This window comes from Tursiops truncatus, chromosome 5 (genome assembly GCF_011762595.2).
Source record: "Tursiops truncatus isolate mTurTru1 chromosome 5, mTurTru1.mat.Y, whole genome shotgun sequence".
Lineage (NCBI taxonomy): Eukaryota > Metazoa > Chordata > Mammalia > Artiodactyla > Delphinidae > Tursiops > Tursiops truncatus.
Window position 1 is genome coordinate 137,107,567 of NC_047038.1, and position 21,185 is coordinate 137,128,751.

The 21,185-nt window shown below is 44.3% G+C and overlaps 1 protein-coding gene across 5 annotated transcripts in view; it reads right to left on the reverse strand.

Moving 5' to 3' along the window:
* GUCY1A1 (guanylate cyclase 1 soluble subunit alpha 1) overlaps positions 1 to 21,185 on the reverse strand; it is a 59,183-nt gene that overhangs the window by 31,671 nt on the left and 6,327 nt on the right. For 2 of the 5 annotated variants that reach the window (XM_073805633.1, XM_019926343.3), the window contains exon 2: positions 952 to 1,087. The exons of 2 other annotated variants lie outside the window; for them this stretch is intronic. The gene's annotated coding sequence lies outside the window, so the exon portion shown is untranslated. Of the gene's footprint in view, positions 1 to 951; positions 1,088 to 17,802; positions 17,823 to 21,185 lie in introns of those variants that run through there. One more of the 5 variants, XM_073805634.1, reaches the window with a different exon arrangement.

The following is a 21,185-nucleotide window of genomic DNA, read 5'->3' on the forward strand; positions in this document are numbered from 1 at the left end:
ACTTCAGCTTTGCAGTCAGTGGCTCCACTCCCCATTGCTGGCAGGAAAGCGGCCACAGCAGATACACAGAGGGCCAGGCATGGACATGTTCCCATAAAAACAGGCTGCACTGGGCCCACAGGCCACAGTGTGCTGACTGCTGTTTGCAAAAAGCTGAGCAAATTAACTGAAGCATTTAAATCCAAATATAATTTTGACTATAGGGTCAGAGTTACTTCCTCACCTCTTCTCCCCATCCCACTCCTAAAATAGAGAACCTCTATGGAGCCAGTTCTGTACAACTTGGAGATAATAAAGGAGAGTATAGTAGATAATATTAAGTAAATATTCATTCATAAAAATTATAATACCATTATTTCATATGAATTTTTAGGAAGAAGGACCGTATTAATTGAATGCCATGGTTTCAGTTATGTAAACGTATAATACGATAACTAGAAAAGAGGGCACTCAAAAAAAAAAGAAGGCCACAAAAAACACAAGATTATATGTTGGAGCCGATGCAGGTCTGGAATTTCTTCCTCAAACAAGTTATCCTGGTACCTATTAGAATTTTAGTATTGGACCTAGGAGTTTGACATAATGTAGTTTATGAAAATTCTTCCATTATGCTTAATCTTCTCATTTAAATTGGATTTCAACCCCTGTCCCCAAACCCAATATTTTACCCTCATCTTCTCTTCAATCTCACTAGAGCAGGATACAACTGACCAGTCAACGTTCCTGGAAATTCTTTCTTCTCCGAGATGGCGCAATGCTCTAATTTCCAGCCAATGTGCCTAACGTGGTTTTTTTTTTTATTAAACTAAAAACAGCGACAGGAAACAAGTTGTGCATACTGCAAGATCACTTAAGTGTTTAGTCTCATTAAATCACATATGTATCAACAAACTAATTAGCATCCTTTGTCTGCTCAGCTGATGAGATTACACTATGAACAGATGCTGATACCTTGGAAACCCGTGTTTGTCTTGCGTTTGCCGGGAAGACAGACTACGTTCTTCAACAGAACGAACGATGATTTTCACGTGTAACATTAGCAGCAACTTCAGAAACGGTTGGGTCAGTTCCTGAATCCAGTACAGAGCTGGGTGTAGAGATGGTAGTGACAGGGGAAGGAAAAAACAAGTGAATCAAAGTGATAAATTTGGTGACAAGGCCTTGGCAAGCAGTGGGAGAGAGATTCTCAGAAACTCGGAGGGGTATTTGCCATCCCCAGGGTTGATGATTAAACGGCCTCCAAGTCCATTGACTGCTCTCTCCCTTTACTGGTAAGTGATTAACTCCACTAGGGTGAGAATAAAGACCCAAGTACTGGCCTCAAATTAATAACCGGGAGGCAGAAAGTGGATCTATGTGTGTGTATAACTGATCCACTGTGCTGTGCACCTAAAACTAACACAGCATGGTAAAGCAACTGGACTCCAATAACAATTTAGAAAAGTGATGAGGATGCCTTGCTGTGCAGGTAACGGGATTCTCCATCATGAACCTCTAGCAGAGAATGAAGCCCCAAACCCTTGTTTCCACATGTAAAAAGAAAACCTGAAGAAAGCACCCTATGCATACTCCATCACACAGAAAGCCTGTTTTCCAACAGCAGGTCATATGCCAGACTTAGCGCCCAGCCATGCCGAAACCTGTGATTCAAGAAATGAAAGTGTTTTAAGATTAAATTCCAAAGTCCAGCTTTTGAAGAGTAGCTGAAAGAAGAGAGAACTTCAAAACAAACTGCCTCGGGAAGGATAAAGTGTACCAACCCCAGCCCAAGCTGTAGCAACCATTTTCATAAACAAACGTCAAGAAGACAGCTTCATGTTCAGAAAATCGAACGTTTTCATTCCTTAAAAGCTGAAAAATTATTAAATAAAAATCCAAAAATCAGGCCTTTAAAATGTGTCTCTTTTCACCTGGCAGTAGGCAATGTGTATAGAACTTTCCCCTGCGATAGATCAGGACAGCAGGACAAAGTAGTAGAAAAGCTGGTGAGAACTTCCAAGTCTGGGCAGTGCTGGGCAGAGGGAGGGCCAGCGAAGGCCCCACTCCCAGCTCCCCAGTCCCCTCTGCTTCCCCTTCTGGTCACGGCCCCTGGGCTGCGCTCACCCCCTCAGATGAGATTTATTCCTGTGCCTACGAGGCCCTGGCTTTGCTTCTACCGTGTCACTCAAACCTCCGTTGGCTAAATTCAACCGTGCACTCCTGAAACTTAAAGCTCTGCACACACCTGACTCCCCGTGCTGCTGGCATTTTGCTTTTCATAACCTCCGCTCCCACGGATTCTCTGATGCTCTGGATTGCTTCCTGCTTCATTACGTCATTCCTCCACTTGTTCACTTTCATTCTGTTCAACAAGCGTTTATGGATGGCCTAACTGTGTGGGACCTTCTTCCAGACGCAAGGGCAGAGCCACACACAAAGGACATCACAGCCACATGGAGCTTACAATCCAGTAGAAAAACTATTTCTTTTTTTTTTTTGTAACTCCTAATTTATCCCTCCCCCACCCCTTTTCTCCTTTGGTAACCCAAGTCTGTTCTCTATGTCTGTGAGTCTGTATCTGCTTTGTAAATAAGTTCATTTGTACCGTATTTTCGATTCCACATATTAGCAATATCACGTGGCATTTGTCTTTGTCTGTCTGACTTACTTCACTCAGTATGATAATCTCTAGGTCCATCCATGTTGCTGCAAATGGCATCATTCCGTTCTTTTTTATGGCTGAGTGATATCCCATCACATATTCGTACCACATCTTCTTTATCCATTCCTCTGTCGATGGATAATTAGGTTGCTTCCATGACCCGGTTACCGTAAATAGTGCTGCCGCAAACACTGGGGTGCGTGTGTCTTTTTGATTTATGGTTTTCTCCGGATAGATGCCCAGCAGTGGGATTGCTGGGTCATAACAGCAACTCTATTTTTAGTTTTAAAGGCACCTCCTTACCGTTCTCCACAGTAGCTGCAACGATTTACACTCCCACCAGCAATGTAGGAGGGCTTCCTTTCGGAAAACTCCTCCTGACACGACAGTTCCCAGTGTGATGTGTGCTATTAAAGGACAGCCACACTGCGATCTAGGAGGGACACGAGGGATCTAAACCCAGTCCCAGCAGGAAGAGACCGCGAGCTGAACGGGGGCCACGAGCCAGGTGAAGAGACCCCAGAGAGAACAGTGCGTTTGGAGGCCAGGACGGACCCAGACACGTACCAGGAACTGAACCAATCCCGGCCCGGCTGGAGCAAGCGGTCGGGGAGCTCCCGGGGAGGCCAGGACGGTGCAGACGCGAGCTTGTAATCCACGCTGCGTAAGCCACCGCTCTCTTCTGAGGGCAATCAGCCGAGTGACTAAGAGGTGAGATCGGGATCGTATTTTTAAAAGATTATCTGAAATGCAGGATGAGGGCTGCATCAGAGTTGGGTGGGATTACGGAGACACCCTGAGGATAAAAAGTGGATCAACCCCTGCAGTGTTTCAGAGACAGAACCCACAGGCTGTGTCTCCCGGGGGGACGTGGTAATGAAGGGAAGGGAGCCCAGAGTCCCCGGACTCACCTTCTCAATACCCCAGCCCCGCGGAGGGGAGACCAGGGTCCAGGGACGGCCACCAAAACGGTCTGCAGTTCACTTCGCAGGATTTGGTCATTAGGCCATCACTAAGCCCAGATGTGCAGTTTTCAATATTGCATAACCCCTCGTGGGGGCTGGATGCTTCAACTCTCCTACTGAAACCCCCTTTAGGGAAGCAATTCTTCCTTCTTCAAAAGCCCAGACGTGGGCAAGCTGACTGCCGTTCAGATTCCAGGCCAGGGACTCACCCTCCCGGGGCAAGGCGTCTCTAGCTCTCTGCAAGAGTAGAGGTTGCTTTTCTTAAATATTTTTGTTCCTAAGAGCCAGTACTGGTCACCCTCCCCCAAACTAAGAGGTCAACTCTGAAGTCCACGGCGACCTCAGCTCTGGGGACCCAAAATTCCAGCATCCCCCACTGGAAACAACTGCCTCACTAAAGCTACACTACGGGACATAACTTATGTTTAACACACTACATTAATCCTTTCTTGAAAAAAGGTGGCTGTGATCCATACCTTTCTTATTGCATTCAGCAGGCAATTCAGTGACAAGTTTGAAGTAAGAGCGAAGTTTAGTGCACTCTAGAGTAGGGAGGTTTTTAACTCTAAGAATGATCATTTTTTGATTCTCAATTGTTATAGCAAAATGTCTACAGGATGCTTTGTAACTAATTAAAGAGTAAAACCTTTGGGACTATAAATCCTGAGTATCTGTGCTTTTAACGATCACCACTGAAATCTGAATGCGTACAGTTACTATCTCTTCAAATTAAATATCATTCCCACTTATGGCAGGTCACGAGGAAATCAGATAAACATTTCGGTATTTTGTTCCTCTAACACATGAAATAATCTCCAGCTACTCCTCTAACCCCTATCATAGTTATACTGCTCAAACAGCTCCTTACAAAGACATAGTCATTTAAAATACATTTACAGGGGCTTCCCTGGTGGCGCAGTGGTTAAGAATCCGCCTGCCAACGCAGGGTACACGGGTTCAAGCCCTGGTCCGGGAAGATCCCACATGCCGCGGAACAACTCAGTCCATGCGCCACAACTACTGAGCCTGCGCTCTAGAGCAACAAGAGAAGCCACCGCAATGAAAAGCCCACGCACGGCAACGAAGAGTAGTCCCCTCTCTCCGCAACTAGAGAAAGCCCGTGCACAGCAACTAAGACCCAATGCAGTCAAAAATAAATAAATAAATAAAATAAAATTAAAAAAAAAAAACATTTACAGAAAATATAGTGATTATTATGAGAAGGGTTAAGGGAGACGAGTAAGGCCTTTTTACTCTATGAAAAGCCATCTTGTTTTCATCTATTTGCAGATAAACACTGTGTATTTCTGTATTGTGGTTTGGCTCATACTAATAAATAGGGGAATAATGTCAGCGTAAAGTAGCGGTCACATTTGAAGACGCCCACCCACCCCTGCAGGTCCCCTCATCTCAGTCTGAACACACGCCCTGTCTTGGAAAAACCTGTTACAGAGTTTCCTTTATTGGTTCTTTGTCTCAGCAGGCTCTGTGCTTTCCTATAATATAGGCCCTTCCAATCAAGCTACCTTTCTTCCCTTAGATCAGTCCTATAATTACTGTAGCACGGTATTCATCAGAATTCAGCTTGTCTTTTAAACTAATCTTGTATATTTGTTAGGACTGTTATAGCTTTTGTTAGTGTCCATAAGTGCTGACTGGTTTCACCCCAACATATTTTCTTCCCATAAATCCTTTCATTTTTAGTGTGTAGTTTTGCAACATACAGCTTTTTAGGAAGTTATGTTGTATAAGAAGTGCCTATATTCTCAGCAATGTTGTTTGTTTTTTTTGTTTTTTTTTGTTTTTTTGCGGTTCGCAGGCCTCTCACTGTTGTGGCCTCTCCTGTTGCGGAGCACAGGTTCCGGACGCGCAGGCTCAGCGGCCATGGTTCACGGGCCCAGCTGCTCCGCGGCACGTGGGATCTTCCCGGACCGGGGCACGAACCCGCGTCCCCTGCATCGGCAGGCGGACTCTCAACCACTGAGCCGCCAGCGAAGCCCCTCTCAGCAATGTTTGATTTAAATTTACAAGTAAGGCGGGAATTCCCTGGTGGTCCAGTGGGTAGAACTTGGCACTTTTACTGCCCAGGGCCCAGGTTCAATCCCTGGTTGGGAAACTAAGATCCCCCAAGCTGTGCAGCCAAAAAAATAAAGTAAAATAACAGGTTAGTTGAAAAGCCTACTTAACTACACGGGAGAAAACCCAATAAAGTACATTCTCTAAGACTGTACAGATCTCGTTATGACTTAGGTCGTAAACCCTGATGAAACTTTCCAAATGGACCCCACGTGAGGAGCTGAGTGAGGCTCCGGGACCAGAGGCTCCACCTTTGCCTCTTCCTCTACCCTTTACCAGCTCTGTGACGTGAGTCAAGTTCTTAGTCTAACTTCACCTCCACTTTCTCCATGTGGAAATAGGGATCCTAATAACAACGATTTCATCCACGTGCTGTGAAGGTAAACATATAAAGTACTTAGGAAAGCACCTAGCACAGTACGTGCTGAATAAATGTCAACCAGCACATTTCCTTCTCAGCAGTCGTGTGATACCGAACCATTTTCTTAACTTCACTGAGCTTCTGTTACCTCACCGGTAAAATGGTATGAGACAGGGATATACGAGAGATCAGAGAAAATATATGTAAAGGCCTTCCACAGAACAATCACACTCACAGAAGGTCACTAAATACATGATTGACAAATGTATTCTATCTTCTCAGAAAGACAGGTAATGTTTTCAAGCTACGACATTTTTTCTCTTCACTTTTCAAAACCAAGGGAACTCTGATTTATATCAGGTGCTTGGTGTCCCACAAATATAAAAAACATTCTCCACTTGAAGAACACGGCTGCACACCAAGAAAGTTGTTATCTATGTCAATAGTTAGGGCTCCTTTCATTGAATTACCAAATAGTAGAGTTTACAGCACAGCCCAGGGCACTAAGATGCCATTTTGGTTTCATTTTATGTAATTCTATCAGCGAATAAGTTGCATGCCAAAGTTCTTTAATAAAATATTAGAATAAACATTGAAGAACTATGCTAGATTTTAAATCTCTTTTTCCACTCATTAAACCAAACTCGTTATATCAATCGAGCAAATATTATGTCATTGGAGTTCATACCATTTTCAATAAATACACATTATTCCCAATGTGGAAATTTTTTAAACAAAATAAACTCATAACAACCAAGGTAAAATAGAAATTCCATGGCATCTGATTTTCTTTTCCTAGAAGTACATTCTGGGATTGACTGTCATATCTGCGGAGCATCTGATTTAACATTTTGAACAACGAGGAGGCATTAAGGTGGCTTCTCCTTGATGGGAAGGAAGCGTGACCCTACGAGCACAGAATTCACTCTATGGTGGAAGAAAGTCAAATCATCTGGGCTCTAACCTGTCATATTTGGAAGGAAGATTATGGAAGAAGACACAACAATGACTCTGGATCCTTCTAATCCAGCCCTTGGAACTTTTCCCAAGATCCTTGAGAAGAAAGCCCACAAACTAACAGAGTCCTAAAAACGTAAGATCTGTGAGCATTGCTGGAGACAGAACCTTCCCAGCCTCACCACGAACAAATCAATCAAGACGCGTACGCCTGGCCACACAGGCACCAACAAAGAGAAAACCAAGGAGACCCGAAGAAATGCATGGCAATGGAGGCGCGGGTGGCGAGCCAACGGGAGGGTCAGACGAAGCTAAGCCAGCCCTGAGCAGGCCGCTGGGCACTCGTGGGGTCGGCCTGTGGGCCAGGTCCAGCCTACTGCCCGGTTTCGTCCAGGCTTTGCGCTAAGAATGGTCTTCACATTATGTAATGGAGGCAAGCCAAAAGAACGTCTCGTGATGACCGAGCACGAAATGAAATTCAAATTGCGGTGTCCACAAATACAGCTTCACTGGAACACAGCCCTGCTCTGCCAGAAGAAGAAACATGGTTGGTCTCTGCCCACTCTCGCCCTTTTCTGTTTCCTGGCTCGCAGCTCCGCAAACCCTTGGAATCTCCAGAGGGATGGTGTTTTTTACGCAAACCAGGTAGCTGGTGGCTGGAGGCCCCTGGGCAGCCTAGGACGGGGCCTCCTTGCCACGGAAGCCAACCTGAGATTAGAAGGTTGGAACTTTGCATCCCTCCCAGATCTCTCGGGGGCGGGCAGGGGGGTTGGAGGTTGAGTTAATCACTAATGGGCAATGAGTTAATCAATCATGCCTACATAACGAAGCCTCCGCAGAAAACCCCAAGCGCAGGGGCGAGCTCCGGGCTGGGGAACACGTGGAGGTGTAGAAGGATGATGCGCCCAGAGCTCACGGAAGCTCCGGGTCCTTCCCCACGCCTGCCCTGTGCGCCTCTTCCATCTGGCCGCTCTTGAATTGCATCCGTTTATAATCAACGGGTAATATAGTAAGGAAGCTGCTTCCTGAATTCTGTGAGCTCCTCTAGCATAATGTGGACCTCAAGGGTGGGCCGTGGGAAGCTTCCACTTAGAGTTGGTTGTGGCATGAATTTGAGATTAGGCTCTGAAGTTGGGGCGGCCTTGTGGGGCTGAGCCCTTAATTAATCTATGGGATACGGTCTCAGAACTGAATGAAACTGTAGGACACCCAGATGGCGTCGGGAATTTCCTGGGGAGGAAACACACACAGTTGCTGTCGGAAGTGAAGTACTGATGAAAGAAGGAAGACGGGGCTTTTCAATGTTTACAAGTTCATCCATTTACCTGTGGCCTAAGGCTGCTGCTTTGGAACAACAGTGGCGGAGCTGAGTAATTGCGACAGAGACCCAAGGCCAGCAAAGCCTAAAATATTTACTGTCTGGTCCTTTATAGATTCCGTTTGCTGACCTTATAAGACATCATATACATTATCTCATCGAATCTTCACAACCATCTGACGGGGAGCGAGTGTGTATATGTTACACAAGAAGAACCTAAAATGTAGATTAAGGAACTTGTGCTTGGTCATTGCTAGTGAGTGGCAGAAACAGGCGGTGAACCCAGGTCCATCTGGTTATAAAGCCAATGCTCTGGGGTGACGTTGAAAAATGGGGAACTTTTATATACCATAGTGATTATTACTCAAATTGTTCTGGCAGTACATACAGTCGGGGAAAACAAAGGTTAAATTTATCTGCTAAAATGGAAGGTCAGACTTTTGGGCCTGGGACCGAGGGAATGAAGACATCCCAGAAACGCAGGTGGGAGGGGCCCTCTTGGGACCCCCGTCAACTCTAAGGAGACCCCGTTGTGCAAAATTTCACTTTGAGCCTCTTTGGTTTTAGGAATCAAAGTAGAATCAGAAGACAACTAGAGGGGCTTCCCTGGTGGCGCAGTGGTTAAGAATCCACCTGCCAATTCAGGGGACACGGGTTCGAGCCCTGGTCTAGGAAGATCCCACGTGCCGCGGAGCAACTAAGCCTGTGCGCCACAACTTCTGAGCCTGTGCTCTAGAGCCTGCGAGCCACATACTACTGAGCCCATGAGCCACAACTACTGAAGCCCGCGAGCCACAACTACTGAGCCCGTGAGCCACAACTACTGAAGCCCGTGAGCCACAACTACTGAGCCCGCGAGCCACAACTACTGAGCCCGCGAGCCACAACTACTGAAGCCCGTGCGCCTACAGCCCATGCTCCGCAACGAGAAGCCACCACAATGAGAAGCCCGCGCACTGCAATGAAGACCCAACGCAGCCAAAAATAAATTTATAAAAAAAAAAGACAACTAGAAAGACTGTGGTTGTCTCTGACACACTTAAAGCATCTTTATTGTAAAGGAGAGGAATAAATTATGGGAAAGTATATTTTTCTGAGAAATTTTCTTTTAAAATCCTAGGGAAAAGGCTAATAACGGTCAAAAAAAACCAGAGCTGGATTAGAGTAATGTTGACACAGAAGAGAGTTAGATTTTTTGAGTTAGATCTTCCCTCTTCTGTGATTCACCCAAAGCTCCCGTCCTGGAGACCTCGGGCGGGGGGAGAGAGGTTTCTCTGGCAGCTCCGGGGGAGTGGGGTACACAGGCCACTGACTGGTTAGACGCTGCCGGGCAGTCACGGGCCTTCTAGAGTTTTCCGTTCAGCTCTTTCTGATTCTTGAGACAGAAAATGGTCTTCTGTCACTGACACTGAGACACGGTCCTTGAAGCTTATGCTGGAACCAGGCCAGCCGAAGAAATGCAGCAAATTCCAACAGAAATTCACTTCTTTCTGAGTTTCTACATTAGGATCAGTTCAGAAGAAATCATTACCAGAAATGACACCTGGCTTCTGAACACGGATTTGCAGGTGTGTGTCTGGACACCCCAAGGGGCATGTTGAGAGAGCAGGTTCTTTCCCATTAAACCCCAAACCACGACTACATTGTTTTAAGGCCTTCTCATCTCGGACCAACTGAAAACAGGGAGGGTCCGAAGAAACTTTCCTGTTCACAGCGAACACAAACCATGTGTCTCCTGCATTTCAGTATCTTTTACACAAAAGTCAACATAAGGACACAGGCACTTACATGATACAAGTTCAGAACTTGAGACCTTAGAGGCTGTTAACTGCAGTCCTTCCCACTCACAGATGGCGGAACAGAAATCCAGATTCTCGTGACTTGGCCCAAACCCCAAAGCTCCTGAGGGACAGAGGTCGCTCAGCAGCTGAGGCCACGTGATCACTCCACACACTCTGGTCACCTCCTCAGCTGAAAGGCAGAGACGCCCCCGCCATCGTGGAGGCCCCGCAATGGCTGCGATGCTTCGAGAACATGTCCACGCTCCATCCTCTGAGTTCGAGTCCCACACCTGTTGATCTGAGAGTTACCACACGTGCTCCACGTTAGTCCAGTCGGCGGGTCACCCGTGCTCTCACCTCGCACCAGCATCAACACTCGCTGCTAAACTGGCTTGGCTGTCTACAGTTTCTGAAACATTTCCCCAGGCTCTTTTCCACGATTTTCTCATCACCTCTTGCACTTTCTCAAGAAGCTATCTTTAGTCCTTTTTTAATTCTCTAAACATATTTTCTAAATAGCCTGACTTACTCATTACCCTGTCTTTGCCACTTAATTGAAAGTTAGGTATGTTTCCAGCCTTAATGTAACTAGCCAACGTAGATCACGATTTATCTAACTTTAGGCTCCTAGTAAGTTAATTTTATGCTGAAATTAAAAGACAGGACTACCGGCTTGGAGTCATCTGGTATAAACGTGGATGGGATACAGATATATCAAGTCCTTATTATATGGTTCACTCAGTCTTTTCCCTTTATTTTCCCTGGATCCTTCTGTACGTGCAGCAAATACACGTACAGATACGTGTATTTGCTTACAAATACACATATGTAAGCAACACACAACTGGAGAAGAAATCATTTTCAGAAAGTTTTCCTACGTATTTTCCTTTTCTATCTTAGTTTGTATGAGCTGTCCTATTCGTTTTTACTATTTTTGTCCAATTATTTTCCTTTTCTTTTTTATCACTTCCATTATTTTATTATTTAATGTTTACCTTTTTTGGAAAGGAAGAATCTCACTACTCATAGAAATGCATGAAATTCACTGAGCTCATTTGAAAATGACAAGAGATTGGACATGAAGCCATGAGCGGAAGGGCACGCCATGGAGGAAGTACAGCGAGGTGAACGGGGCGGGGGGAATGCAGGAAGTTGTGGGAAAGGCAGGAAAGGGTGGTGCTAGAGATACTACAAAATTAAAGTTGGCATCAGTGGCAAATGACTAGGTCTGAGAAGCAGGATGACTCAGGTTCTGTCTGGAAGGATGTTGGGCCATTGATAGAGGCCCCAGAAGCCGGTTTGACAAAGTGATGGTCAGCTGTGCTTTGTACACGTGGACCTTGAATTCTTAGCGGGACATCTGGGTAGAGATGCACCTGAAAACTGAAGTCTTTAAGGAGTGTAAAGCAGATTAGAGATATGAATCTGTGTCCTCTAGATAGAGGAAGCCGTTTAAATCGGGACTTTAACTCAAACCGTTCAATGTCAAAGGGCCGCAAAAGAGAGATAAAACGGCCACGTGGATGACTGGGGAATATTTGTACTTAAGAATTGAAGAAGGATGTTAGGACTCAGATGGAGAAGCAGAGATCAGAAAAGTATGCTGCGAATGAAAAAGAAGAGGACACACGTTCAAACAGAGGGGTTTGTTGGGAGACCGAAGAGGGTCGGGGGGTGTGCTGGTCAGCCAGGCCTGCTGTAACTCAGCACCACAAACTGGGTAACTGGGTGCCCGCGACAACCTTAACACGTCTTCTCAGGTTCTTCAGGCTGGAAGTCAATGGCAGGGTGTTAGCATGGACGAGTTTTGGTGAAAGCTGGCTTTGTGGCTTGCAGATGTCTACCTTGTCACATGGAGGGGGGCAAGAGAGAAGAAAGAGAGAGACAGAGGCAGAGAGCGACAGAGGGAGAGAGAGAGCGACAGAGGGAGAGGGAGACAGAGGGAGAGGGAGAGGGAGAGAGACGCGATAATTCTCAGGTATCTCTTCTTAAAAGGGCACTTAACCCCATCATGAAGTCCTGTAACAGGGAGGAACAAGTCTGACTCCGCGTTGGAGCTGCTTCTTTTTCTTTAACCTTTGTGTTCTGTTGCTTTTTGCTACAAGGTAATCGCTATAATCAAGTTGCCTATAAGCTTAAATTATCCATAATGGCCCATCTCTGGGAACCCGGCCTCCCAGGTCATGAGCATTAAGCTAAAATAACTTTGTTCAGCTCACAGGCCCACCTGTGAACGTCTGCAGCAAGGAAGAAATTCGTACATCCCCTCTGGAGTCTGAAGCGGAAATATCTGCAACAACCTATTACCTTTTTCATTGTACTTTACCTCCTCACCTCCCTCTCCTTGTTCTATAAAAGAAACTAGCATCCAAACCTGGTTAAGATGCTTCTTCAGGACCCTAGTCCACCATCCTCTCAGTCTGCAGGCTTTCCGAATAAAGTCCCTATCGCCTGCGTCCACACCGCGTCTTTCGATGTATTGTCCCGTTGTGTGGCGAACGGAGCGAGCTTGGACTCGGCAACACTCCCACCCCCACCTAAACCTAATACTAGCCAATAAACATCTCTTTGTGTTCAATAATATTAGTCATGAGACAAAAACCCATTAGAATGTCTAAAATTTAGAAGTCTGACAATGCCAAGACTTGATGCTGATGCGGAATAACGGGAATTTTTCGTAAACTGCTGGCGGGAAAGTAAAAAGGAGCAAACCACTTTGGAAAGCAGTTTGGTGGTTTCTTAAAAGGCTGAACACACCCTATCATACCACCCAGCTATTCCATTTCTAGGTATTTACTCATGAGAAAGGTAAATACATATACAAACAAAGACTTGAACACAGACATTCATGAAGCAGGTTTACTTGTAACAATCAAAAACTGGAAACAACTGAAATGTCTTCGATCACGTGAATGAATAAGATGGTGTATAGCCATATGTGCAAAGGACTGTTATCCAGCAGAAACATGCAACAAAGAAGATAAATCTCAAAATCATTATCTGAGTGATGGGACTGCACACACGAGAGTCCACACCGTAACAGTACTCTGTATAAAATCAAGACACTGCAAGCAAACCCGGACTTACAGACAGCAGATCAACGATCGCCTGGAGATAGAGGAGGGGTGCTGATTGGAAAAGGACACAAGAAATTGTTTAGGGGTGACGGAAACGACTTCTATCTTGATTGTGGTGACGGGTTAACGGGTGTATACACCTGTCAAATCTTATCCAACTGTATATTTTTTGTATTTGAGGTTTATTTTAAGTGTCATACCTTAGCCAGGTCATTAAAAAAAAAAAAAAAAACAACTCAGTGGAGGACTAAAAGAACCTAAATGAACTAAATTCCAAAATAAATAAATAAGAAGCCATGGAAGAGATGAGACCTGGGCTATTTTCATCCCAGATCAAGTGGTGGAAGCTGGCAGAATCTCCCACAGGCCGGGGTCAAGAGTGGCTGGTTAAATGTCTATCAGACTTTTAGCTGCTGGAGGAGAGATTAGATCACCAAGGACCCCGAAGCTAAGATGGGCTGGTCCTCCACCTCGCAGCCTAATATGTGTATGTGGTACCTGACACACACACCTGATAGATGACATGAGAAGAGGAAGAAAATGTGACCCACGGTCAAGAGAAAACAGTCAACAGAAAGAGACCAAGAAGTGGCCAAGATGTTGTCACCAGACAGGAACTTTACAACACCCGTGATAAACATACTAAAGAATCCAGTGGCCTAGTTGAATAGCGGGCATAAATAGGGAGCTTCCATTAAGAAACCGAACATAGAGAAAAAGAAGCAATCCGAAATGCTAAAAATGAAACATCACAGCAAGGGAAATAAAGAATTCCATTTACCATCAGAGGAAAGGATCAGTGAACATGAAGTCAGGTTAACAGAAATGACCCCAACAAAAACACAAAGAGAATAAAGAGTGATAAAATGGAAAAGCATCTGAAATCTGTAGAACAATATCTAAAGGTCTAACATACATGTATCTAGAGTCCAGGGAAAAAAAGAGAGGAGATGGAAGCAGAAAAATATTTGAACAAATAATGTCTGGGAATATTCCATATTTGATGATAGCATCAAACACAGATCCAAGAAGTTCATTAAACCCCACACATGATAAATACAAAGAAAACTACACCTAGGCATAATGTTATCAAACCTCTGAAATTCAAAGATAAAAAGAAAACTTTCAAAAAGCATCCAGAGGTGAAAAAAAGAAATATAATAAAGAGGGAGTAAATGATTTTTACTTACTTTTCTCCAGAATAGAGAAGAGCAGGTAATGCAAAAAAACGTATGGGCTGAAAGAAGAAAACTACCCTCTTTACCTTAAATTATAAATCCAACAAAATATTCTTCGAGTTAACATGAAAAAAAAGAAGTTTCCTAAACACTACAGTCATAACTTTGGTGGAGAATTTAGGTACTTTAATTTAACTGAATTTCTATCATTTGTATTAAATGTATTAATTTTTTTCTGGTTTTATGTGTTTTATTTGGAAGTTCATAGATCAGCAAAACCTAACTCTAAAGCTCATAATGCTATAGAGTCTAATCTATTTTAAAAACAAATGCTACTGATTATATGTAAAATCATATACAAACCAACAGAAAAACTGATATGTCAGCCATTAAGGTGGTAAAGCATAGTTTTTTTAAAATTAAATTTAAAATTAAATTTAAATTAAATTAATTAATTTATTTTTATTTATTTATTTTTGCTGCATTGGGTCTTTATTTCTGCATGCCGGCTTTCTCTAGTTGCGGCAAGCGAGGGCTACTCTTCATTGTGGTGCGTGGGCTTCTCATTGTGGTGGCTTCTTTTGTTGTGGAGCACGGGCTCTAGGCTCATGGGCTTCAGTAGTTGTGGCACGTGGGCTCAGTAGTTGTGGCTTGTGGGCTCTAGAGCGCAGGCTCAGTAGTTGTGGCTTGCGGGCTCTAGAGTTCAGGCTCAGCATCTGTGGCGCATGGGCTTAGTTGCTCCGCGGCATGTGGGAACTTCCTGGACCAGGGCTTGAACCCGTGTCCCCTGCATTGGCAGGCGGATTCTTAACCACTGAGCCACCAGGGAAGTCCTAAAGCATACTTTTTAGAGGATGGACCCTGCCTGGCTAAAAAGACTGGTTCCACCACTAATTCAATGTATGACATTTAAGCAAATTATTTTTCTACTCTTGACTTTGTTTCCTGACCTTAAATTAAATGATAAGGGTAGAACATTCTCAAGGGTTTCAAGAAAGGTAATTGCGTTTTAACAATGCTTGGAATATAGTATGTACTTAATGAATGTTGACTATTATGACCTGAAATTAGGTTTACATTAGCCCCTTGATGCTACTTTGTTCAAGGCTTGGTTAACAAAGCAGTAGTTGTCAAAGGGCTCCAAGTTCTGCGCACCCTGGGGTGCCCCGAGAGCCCCTCCTGGAAGGTGCAAGGTCAGAACTGCTTTCATAACAGCACTGGGATACCATGTGTCCTTTCCATCCTCATTCTCTCTCAAGTACACAGCAGCTTTCTGGAAGTTAACACGACATCTACAAGGTCATCATTATGCAGCTAATGAAATGCATGCCCCTACTTCTACGTAGTAGGTTTAGGGTATGAATGTGTATATTCAGGTATTAACCCCGTTTGTTCTCCGAACTTCTACTGTGGTCTTTCTCCCTTTCATTCGTTATACTTGCTCTGATCTCTGTAACCTCATTATTGCCCCAAAATCATTATTTTGAAATTCCCAAGTTCTTCTTGTATCTACATGTAAACACAAGAAGTAACTACCCCTTGGGATTTTGTTTTGCACTGATATTATATTATATTAGCTTTTCTAAAGTTAAAAATTTTATTTTAACAGTTATTATTTTAGAATTTAATAATACTTATTCTAATGTAAAGAAAAAATTATTTATACTTTTCCTTTACTTAAAGACAGATTTTTTTGCTTAAAAAGAGGGAACTGGAAAATTTCCTCAACCCACAGCTGCACCACGTACATCTGCCATGGTAGCCTGACAGCTTCCCAGTACTGATGAGATCAGTGGTGATGTTAATTAATGTGATTATTTTGATACTGTATAATATAAAATGTAAAGTTTGTCAACATTTGGAAGACCTGCAAAACAAGGGGAACCAGTATTTTCCAGTGACCACGATGGTCCAAATTCATGCAGAAATAAAGGTTCCATTCACAGAACAATGGATTTTAATGGTTTCAGATCCCACGTGGCAAGTAACCTTTATGAAATGATCACTTCTCAAATTTTGAATTTTTTATGCCAAAAGAATATCTACAGTTGCCTTAAAACATATTAAACCCCTCCTCTCTTTTCAACTATGCATCACTGTAAGGCTGGTTTTTTTCATACTTCCACTAGAGCAACCTGAATGTGTTAAATATAGAAAACATATTCCTTTTCACTTCAAACGATTGTATATTGACTGTGGGTTCTTCTACCAAATGCATAGTTACTGCTCACAGATATTAAACTTTAAGTTTCAATCTCACTAACCGTGTGGACACACGACCGCTTTACCTTCACATCACACTGCTCTCCATCCGGCAGCGCACACTTCTCTCCAATGCCGGACAAGACCATAGCTTTCTCCTTTAAAGCTGATATTCTGCTCTGGACTCCATCACAGATGCTTCCTTTAAGCCCTTTCTTTCTAATTATTCTACCTATGTAAAATCTTTAATCTTTCTGTCTACCTGAATTCCTGAATTTACCCATCCATCCAACCATTCGTTTATTCATTTGTTCATACATCCTGCAAATTATTTATTAAGCACCTATTACTACATTCTAAGGGATGAGGTTTCAGGAATTAAAAACAAAAACAAACAAATACAAAGAAGCCAACATTAAACCCTAAAGGAGGGTCTCATGTAGGGGTTGGTGGGTGAACAGGATAAAAACACACAAATTCAGTGAAGGTGAACTACCATGACCTGTTGTGATGGGGACACAGAAAATCTGCATCAAATGCTGACACGGTACATTGGTAAGTGCTTCCTCAAATGAATGACTCTTAAGCTGAGCCTTGTTGAATGAGTAAGAAATAACAAGGCATAACAAACAAGAAAAGCTATTCCAAGGAGCAGAAAAGTAGGCGCCAAAGAGAAAGACAAAACAAGAAAGAGTTTGGTGACAAACTGCAGCTGTGACAACATGGCTGTGACACAGTATTCTAGTAGGAGGGTGACTGAGACATGGGAGCAGAGTTAGGGGTGAAGTGCGGCCGTCAGATCACCCAGTGGGAGCTGTGAGCGCTGCGCCGTTTCTACACCGCTTTACACGCGTGTGACACGCAGCGCGCAGCACCGCTTCTCGGTACTCAAGCAGTGACCAACGCTCATTTGTCAAAGACAGCTAAGGCAGACAACCACAGCCGAATGCCATTTTACTGTGTGTAAAACAGACTGACGGCACACAGCTCCCAACACCCACTGTGCACTGAAACAGAGCCAGGATTAAGACAGGAATAACTAACAGATTTTACTCCAGTTGGATTTAGACAGATGATCAAGGCTGGTGAGCAAAAAATGTTCTAACCATCCCCAGCTAAGACGTTTCTTCACCAGCGACGAAGGTGACTAACAGGGAAGAAATTGTGTGAAAAAACAGCCCTTCCCAGGGCTTCCCCGGGCCTCCTCGCTATTTAAGCGCCCTGCTGCCCAAGGCACCCGACTCACCTGCCTTTCTTAAGCCCCACATGCGACGTCTACCACTTTCCTTTTTCTCTTGACTTTGAAAGTCTATATTCAGGAAACCATGGTCTTGATTGAAGGCAGAAGGCAACATAACCAAAGTGACGTCTGCTCTTGGACAAACAAGCTTGTGCTGCTTTTCTGGGTAAAACAGTTCCCCGTGGCCTCCAGAGATACACTCCACGGGACCGCATCAATCCAACTGAACTGGCCACGGGGCAGGACTGATGGGAGAGAAACCTTTGTGCGGTGTGGCCTCACGATACCTGCGGTACGCAACCTTCTTGCTCCTGGCCAAGCCGGCAGGTGAGCTGCAGGTGACAATGCAGTCTAAGTCAGGATCAAGCCTTCGAGCGTCAGAGGGCACGGGGAAAGAGAAGCACCGGAAGAGAGCAGCTTCACTTAGGACGGCCTGCTGTGCAACAGGTTCTGCCAACATGGCGGCCCTCTCACACACCACCGGGAACCTTTTTCAGCACAAGATAGCACAACAAGAGCTTAAGAATATTACTCTAAACCGTCCCCGCAGAAAAGATCCACAACAGAGGCTGTGGCACATTGTTACTGGGACTAGAGACGAACAAAGAAGAGTGTTAGTCGTTAGTGGCTGCAAATATTTTAAGACACTGAAAAGTGAAATTTTACCCAGAGTTTGCACTGGGAGGATTGCCTGTCGCTAAGCACATTTGGAAACGTACAGCGTTGATCCAGCGTAAGAATCTCTTGCCTCAAATCTTGACCTATCAGGTCTCGACTATGTGACTGTGTTTATCCAAGTATCTTCCACGTTACATTTGCAATCCTCGAAATTCTGAGTTAACCCATATTGATTCAGTTTTATATTCACCAATACACAACTTAAAAGTTCATATTATACTAGTGAAACGTTGAAATTCTTTGTCCTATGTTGAATTAAGTTAATCATATGAGCCATGTATCATTTAACTACTTGTAACAGAGGATATCTGAAGCTGCAAAACGAATGAGAAGCAGCAGCTAGCAATTTCAGTGCGTTCATATAAAATTAGACTAGTAACATAACCAAACTCCTCTAATAAAAATATGCATCATTAAAGTCCTAGGGTTTGTCAGCCTCATGGATGGAAACTCCTGATGCAGTGTGAGGACTCAAACAATTTCCCTAAGTCTAGAGATGCATCTAAAACTCTGAAGGGTTGGAACTGACTATGAAGGTCTAATGAAAAGTAACGCATATGCCACACATCCTTTCCCCACAACTCTAAACAACTAAATGGTTCCGAATCACCTAACAAAGAAAGGTTCAGTGGACATCCTGGTCTAGGTGTCACCTAACCCCTTTTAACCTTAACTCTGTTTATCGGTATTTCCCAGCACTCACTGCTCTGAGATGCCCACTTCACATCACACATTCCGACCGAACGCTCGTGATCCCTGGAGCACTTTTATTACGTGTCTGTGAACAGAATGGGAGCTAAACTGAAATGGCATCTCCTCCCATTGGGGAGAACAGTCAATTCAGCAAGTGATTACAGCGGAAGATAAGACGGTGAAAGACAAGTCCCATATGACATCGCTTACAGTGGAATCTAGAAAAGTGATGGAAATGAGCTTGTCTACAAAACAGAAACAGACGCACAGACACAGAGAGCAAACTTATGGTTGCCAAAGGGGAAAGGGGTGAGGGATAAACTAAGAGTTTGGGATTCACAGATACACACTACTGTATAGAAAACAGACAATCAACAAGGACCACTGTATAGCACGGGGAACTCTACTCAATATCTTTTAATAACCTGTAATGGAAAATAATCTCAAAAAGAGTACACATATATATACATGCATATATATATACGACTGAATCACTCTGCTGGACACCTGAAACTAACACGACACTGTAAATCAACTATACTTCAATAAAACAATTATAGCCAAGGATAAATAACAGCATAGGGGATGAACAGGGAGGTGCAGGGAAACATAACAATGCCCTCGATTCAGACCCGGAAGAGCGGGGAAAGTTTCTAGGAAGTAGAGCCTAGCTTGAGATATAACGTCTGAGTAGGTACCGGCCCCTCGAAGACCCAGCAAGGGGCCAGGGAATCGGGAAGAGGAGGGGAGCTGGCCGTGTTTCCCACAAAGGGATGCTGCAGAGTGTGCGGTGAGAAGTGGCACTGCCGGTTCTCCATCCATAGGTTCGTCCCCTCCCCACACACACACTCACACTCTCACACAGCCCGTCACACACGCACTGACAACCTCACACCCCCTCACACTCATACACCCACACAACTCTCACACTCACCTCCACACACACCCTCATACACACTCACACACCCCTCACACTCACACACACGCACTGACAACCTCACACCCCCTCACACCCCCTCACACTCATACACTCACACAACTCTCACACACTCACCTTCACACCCCCCCTCATACAAACACCCTCACACGGACACACACTCACACCCTCACACACAGTCACTCTCACACACCCCCTCACACTCAGACACAGGCACTGACAACCTCACACCCCCTCACACTCACACACACACACTGTCACACACACTCACACCCCGCTCTTCCCACTCTTTAAATCCCACAGGTCCTGCAAGGTCCGGCATCCTCAGCCTGTTGTCGAATCTCTGCTCAGCGCCAGACCTTCCCTAGAAAGCCTTCTTCAGCATTTCCCTCCTGTGGGACGCTGGCTTTTCAAGTCCTTGAGAAGTTTCTAAAACTGCGGCACAGATATTAAGCTCCTGGTAACGTGCTGACATGTGTAATTCCAAGGCTGTTTCTGGGTGGTTATCTCCACGCACAGACTTTAAGCCCCTTCAGGCAGGAATGTCATAAACTTTGCATCTTCCTCAGTAACACGCAAAATCCATAATACACTTCATCCTGAGAGGTACAGAAAAGTGACTAACCTCTGAAAAGTGTGTCACAGAACATAACGTAAGCTGAAGCTTTCAAAGACTACAAATTGAAAACAAATTCTTTTAATTCTTGTTACTACTGCCAGGCACAGTGGTGCTGACGGCGTTTATTAGCTATAGGAGAGCACACTGACTGCGGGGGGCGAAGAAATTCAGATGAAGGTAACTGACTGGACCAGCTGGTTTGGCTTCATCTCAGTTCCTCGAGAACGTATCATTATAACGGCAAAAGCAAGATAAAAGTCAAGTAACAAATTTAAGGCCCAAGCCATAGTATGATGTTCAATATCCTAAATGAGTTTAAATCCATTAAGTGGGAAAAATTTCATCACAAAGTACTGAAAGCACGTGTGGATGTGATAAGGGAACAGTTACAATCATCTTTTAAAATGTTCCGTGAAGGGAGGGCTGACAGGGAGCAAAGAAGCCAGCCATGGTCTCAATTTT